This window comes from Scyliorhinus canicula, chromosome 1 (assembly GCF_902713615.1).
Source record: "Scyliorhinus canicula chromosome 1, sScyCan1.1, whole genome shotgun sequence".
Taxonomy (NCBI): domain Eukaryota; kingdom Metazoa; phylum Chordata; class Chondrichthyes; order Carcharhiniformes; family Scyliorhinidae; genus Scyliorhinus; species Scyliorhinus canicula.
This window is the reverse complement of record NC_052146.1, coordinates 147,594,008-147,600,007: the sequence shown is the minus strand read 5'-3', so window position 1 is coordinate 147,600,007 and position 6,000 is coordinate 147,594,008.

The window sequence follows — 6,000 nt, the reverse complement described above, 5'->3', positions numbered from 1 at the left end:
GGCCAGAAAACTGGTTTGCTGCTTGCAAAATGCTAATTAGTTGAGAGCAGGCTGTCTGTTCTCACTAAACAGGCTTTCCCTGCTGTCCTCCATTTTAGTTTGGCTCAGTGTCCATTTTGCGTGGCCAGCATGGCTACATTCCCTCCTTGTGATCCTCACAATCATACTATTGTGAAGGATCACCTATGTACTTTGCCTTCCTTGTGTTCTGACCTCTTGCCAGTTCCTGTTCTACTCTGTTCTAAACTATGGGAAGAAGAGAAAAAAAATTTTAACTAACATTTCTACTTGGCCATATGTCAAAGGGACATGCATTACTACAACTGGGAACCTCTACCTATCACTATTAACCTTAACCTTAACTTAACATTTCATCACTCTAAAATCTTAACCATTCACACCACAACATCACACTTCCCAACTCGGCAGTCGAGTATGGAACAATATAATACATGGCTGAATTTTTATTTACAGAGTGTTGTAATCAGTGAGGGGTTGAGGGGTTTGGTGGAATCCGAAGATGGGGGATTGAACTCTATAGATGGGTGAGGTGCTGGAACGAGAGGCTCTCCTCTTCCATTTCCTCAACCTGAGGGTCTGCACTAGTATGATGAGGATCGCGATCACCAACAGTGATTCGATTATATAGGACATGGAGTACCACGTCATGAATTTAGTACACCAGGTCTGAACCTCGCTGATCAGAGCTGAGCACTGGGGGTTTGCTGTAATTGAAACATTTACGGTGGGGGTTGTGGGGGAAACGTGTCTTGTTTCCACACATATACATATGACATTAAACAGTAATAAGTGGGCTTCCATCATTTTGCTGTTCTTCTTCTTTCTCTTCCTTCTTCCTCCGGTATTGACAATCCTGGCTTCGACCTCTGTCTCGTCCTTTGAAACCTTTGGGATCAAGCACAGTATCTGTCAATACACAGTTTAAGACCTTTACTTGTTAGTGCATCTGTCTTTCAAAACCCAATTGACCCTTTAAAATGACTGGCTAAGTCACACCCTGTGACTCCCCTCATTTTTTTTTTTCAAAAAGCGAATTTAAAGACCAGCATACACCTAACAATCCTTCCTTCTGCGAGCTGTCTCGCAGGCTTTGCTGATTTACCATCCGAATGTTCCCGGATGTAAATAGCATGTGGGATGGTGGCCGAAGGGCTACCTAACGTAAAATGAAAACAAACTTTGAAACAAACATCCGAATGAGTTGCGTATGGGCCGCGACGGGTACGAGTTGGATGGGATCCCCGGGTAGGGCGTGCTGTGCCATACCCGAGCTTGGCTGACCAAGGTTTGGTTCTCAGACAGGGCGGGTCCTCAGTGCCGTTTGTCCACTGCCTGAGTAACCTGGAAAGAAACGGGTACGAATGTGTTGACCATGACTTGCAGCCTCTATTTCGCCGAATAGAGGGGCACCTAAAAAACCAAGGGAGCCAAGATGCTCCAACTGAGGACATCACTGAAGTTCTCAGAGATATCTGCAGATAAACTATTTGGCGTGTGGCCTTACAACTTTGGAAAAGATCTCCAATCAAACCGAAGTTCTCAAAAGTTTCGGCAGACAAGCTAACGTGTATGTGAGGTGGTCACAATCTTTTCAGCTGAACAATGTACAATCCTGAGACAAACAAACATAAAACGAAGACAAACATACGTGCAGGTTCCATCAGAAAGGACATCGTTTCCCTCAAACGATTCCTATTTTACATCATCTGGACACCTCACTTTGATTCTGCCTCTGTGAACAGGGTCACAAAGGGGTTGCCGTGTCGGGAGTCAGACACCGTGTCGTCCTGCTCTCCCGGATCCCACACCCTTGTGTGGATCAGGCATGAAACTTTGGAATTGTGTGACCGGGGGTCACTTTCATCATTGCGGACAAGCCTGTAGGAATTGTCCCTGTGCCATTGTGTAGTGTCGAGTGTGTTGTCGGGGTAGTCGGGGTCGGGTGGTGGTTCTGGATATTTGAGGTAAGTGACTTCCATGGGGTCACTGGAGTCGGGGTCGTAGTTGGTGCAGTGTGGGCTGTATGGCTGTGTGCTGTCGCTGTCTTCAGAGTCAGTGTCAGTCCTGTTGTCTCTGCTGTGGCAGCTTGTGGGCGTGTCGGGGCGTGGTCTGTAGTGGTCTGTGGGCGGAGTCTTGGGCGAGTCCGTGGATGAGCTGGTCTGTGAGGGGGATGGTGGAAAAGTGTCTCTGGTGGGCGGGGTGAAGTGTTCTGCTGCATCCAGCAGGACATGGTGAGCATGGTTGGCCTGTGTTCCATATGCCTTTAACTGGTTTATATGGAACCACGCGGTCTTCCCATTAGGATACTTTATCCTGTAAACGGAGGGGCTAATTTTGTCCGAAATTGAGTAGGGACCGGAATATTTTGGAGCCAAAAAACTGCTGGGGTTATAAACAGATAACATTACCTGTTGCCCAACCTGGAATTCTGTGGTGTGTACGGTCTTATTGAAACAGGCAGTACGTTGCTGTCGGCGTTTCCCTAGCTGGACTGCGGCTGCGATCTGTGCAGACCTCACAGTCTCAACTAGTTCTTTAACTGCCTTTTCATGTGTGAGGGCCGTCACTTCGGGGCTTGTCATGTCCAGTCCTAAAAGGAATTCTGTACCTTTCATAGGGCGTCCGGTCATGAGTGTGTGTGGTGTGTATCCTGTCGATGTGGAGACAGTGTTCCTTATGAACATAAGTGCAAATGGGAGCACTGAATCCCATGTGGAATTGTTCTGTTGAACCATTTTCCTGAGGGTCGTTTTTAGGGTCCGATTCATGCGCTCCACAATCCCGCTGGACTGTGGATGATACGCAATATGAAAATTTTGCTTTATACCGAATATTGTCAGGACGTTCCTCATGACCCGTCCTGTAAAGTGAGATCCCTGGTCCGAATCGATACTTCGGGGTAAACCCCATCTCGTGAAGATGTGGTGGGTCAGGATCTTTGCAGCTGTCTTAGCTGTGTTTGTTCGTGAGGGAAATGCCTCTACCCATTTGGTAAAGGTATCTATCACCACCAGAACGTATTTATAGCCATTCCTACAAGGGGGCAATGGACCTATAAAGTCGATCTGGAGGTTTGTCCAAGGGCCGTTAACTGGGCGAGTATGCCGAAGTTGTGCTTTCTTAGAATACCGCTCCGGGTTATTCTGAGCACAAATCAGGCAATTCTCTATGTAGTGCGTTACATCATTCCTGAGATTAGGCCACCAACAGAGTTGCCTGAGGTGCCTCGTTGTTGCATCAATTCCCTGATGCCCGTGTCCGTCATGGAACAAGGCAATCATCTGATTCCTGTCCTGCTTCGGGACCACATAAAGTTGGTCCTTAATGATCACACCCTCATGTGTGGTCAGTGTGTGTTTAAAGTGCTCGTACGCAGGCACAAAGTTTCCCTTGAAAACCTCCCTGAGGTCTCCGTCCTGTTTCTGTGCTGCTACGAGATCTTTAACCTCTGTTTGTGAGACTTGTACTGCGCTCACAGGGGCGCTAGCTGGTGCGCTAGCTGGGGGGGTCCATAAGTGTCCTCTCCTGGAACCTGCCTTAGCCAATGCGTCGGCTTTTACATTCCCAGGGGGTGATGACCTATGGTGGCTGCGAACTTTTATAATGCCGAAGGTCCTGTCCTTCGCTTTGTCTAGGATGTGCTGGAGTAAGGGGGCTGATGGAAGGGGTTTTCCGTCTGCGGAGACAAAACCTCGTGTCCTCCACAGGGGCAGAAAATCTGTTAGGCTATTGCAGACATATAAGCTGTCTGAATATATGTCTGCTGGGCTGGGGAAAGAATCGGGGTGGTCCACTATATACGCTATGGCTGCTAGCTCTGCTGCCTGCGCGCCTAAGTGACCTGGTAACTTAAGAACTATCTCTTCGAGAGCGCGCCCCTGCGCGTCCTCGACGTAGATGCCGCATCCTGTGATACGCTCACCATTTAAAACTGTGGAGGAACCGTCTACATAAATCCTCAAGGGTCCACACGTGTCTGTGGGCTGGGGGCTTTGTTTCGGGTTCCCTATCTTCCTGGGGGGTGTTTTGGCTAAAAAGGGTCCTGTGTTATGCAGGGGAGCTACAATTTCACAGTCATGGGGCTGTCCGGGGTATTGGAGGTTGTCTGCTAAATATGTGTGTGTGCGTGTCCGTTTTACTGTAATGTCCCGTCCTTGTAAAAGTAGGGTCCACCTAGCTGCCCTAATCTGGCTAACTGAACCGTCCTTCAGTCGACCGTCTAGTAGTAGCTGTGTGGGTGTGTGTTCGGTTAGAATGGTGATGGGGTTTAGTCCGGTTATGTATGAAAAATACTGTACTGCCCAGAAGACAGCAAGGAGGTGCCTCTCACAGGCTGAGAATCCTTGTTCTACCGGGTCTAACAGTCGGGAGGCATAAGCCACTGGTCTTAGCTGCTCGTGCCGTTCCTGAAGCAACACGGCCGAGAGGGTTAGATCTGTGCTAGCTACCTCGATTGCGTACGGGGAAAGTTGGTCGGGGACTAGCAGCGCGGGTGCTGCACTAAGGGCTCGTTTTAACTCTTCCACAGCCTCTGTATGCTGCGGAAGCCATTCCCAGGGGGCTCCTTTCTTAAGGAGGTCTGAAAGTGGGGCTGCTTTTGTCGCGAATCCGTCGATGTGGTTCCGACAATAGCCAACCAGTCCTAAAAACGACCGGAGGGCTGAAACATTCTGGGGAAGGGGCAATTTGACAATCGAATCAATTCTTTTGAATTCGATCTCGCGTTTGCCGTGCGTGATGACTGATCCCAAATACATCACTTTACTTTCCAATATTTGGGCCTTTTTCGGGTTAACTTTACAGCCAATTTCAGTCAAGAGTTCCAGGAGTTCGGCCAGAAGCGAAATGTGCTCTGCCTTTGTGTCTGTCTGCAGTAGTAGGTCATCTACATACTGTACCAGACATTCGGGTCGGGAAAATTTTTCTAATCCACTTGCCAGCTGTCGGTGGAAAATGGAGGGTGAATTGTGGAATCCTTGTGGGAGGCATGTCCACGTGTACTGCTGAGTTTTGAAAGTGAATGCGAATTTGTATTGGCACGCTTTTGCCAATGGTATGGACCAGAATCCGTTACTGATATCCAATACCGTGAAGTACTTGGCGTTGAGACCCTGCTTGAGCATGGTCTCGGGACTAGTAGCTACCGTTGGGGCTACTGCGGGGGTTACTTTGTTGAGTTCCCGATAATCGATGGTCAGACGCCATGATCCATCGGGCTTCCTCACTGGCCAAATAGGGGCATTGTTGGTGGAGGCTACCGTTCTCAGTACACCTTGCTCCAACAAGCTACCTATAACCTTTTCTATTTCCACCTCTGCTTCAAGGGGAAATCTATATTGCTTTTGCGGTCGGGGGTCCTGTCCGGTAACATGAACTTGTCCAGTCATTCTGCCACAGTCATGACGGTGACTTGCAAATGCTGTCCTGTGTTTGTTTAGTAGGGCCTTAATTTGTCTGTCGGTGTGGAGTGTAGTCAGGTCGAATGAGTACTCTCCCACTGCGCTAATCCGATTAGCGTAGTCTCCTACTGTGAGGGTGGCTGGGGCTCTGTCTGATCTAGCCATTCGCCAGACACACTGGTTCACTGGGTCGAACGACAAGCTGTGAGCGTTCATAAAATCTATCCCCAGGATGTGTTCTGCCGTCCGGGGAAGATTTACTAGAACTACGGGGTGCCTTGTGCTAATGTTCCCTAGCTGGATCGCTACGGGTGCTGTGATATGTCCCTGCTGCGAGTGTCCGGTGAACCCGCTAAGTGTGATGGTGGAGGTGGTCGGCCACGTGTCTGCGTGTGCCGTGGTTGTGGAGTTAATGGTGGTGCGGGATCCTCCTGTGTCCCACAGTAACTCTATGGGCTTCCCTTTGACTTTTGCTGTGACTACGGGCCTCCCTGATGAGTCCCATAGTGTGTCACAGACCCAAGTGGGGGAGACGGAACACCGTCAGTTCGTCTCGTCCACATTGGTGGGTCCTGACTGT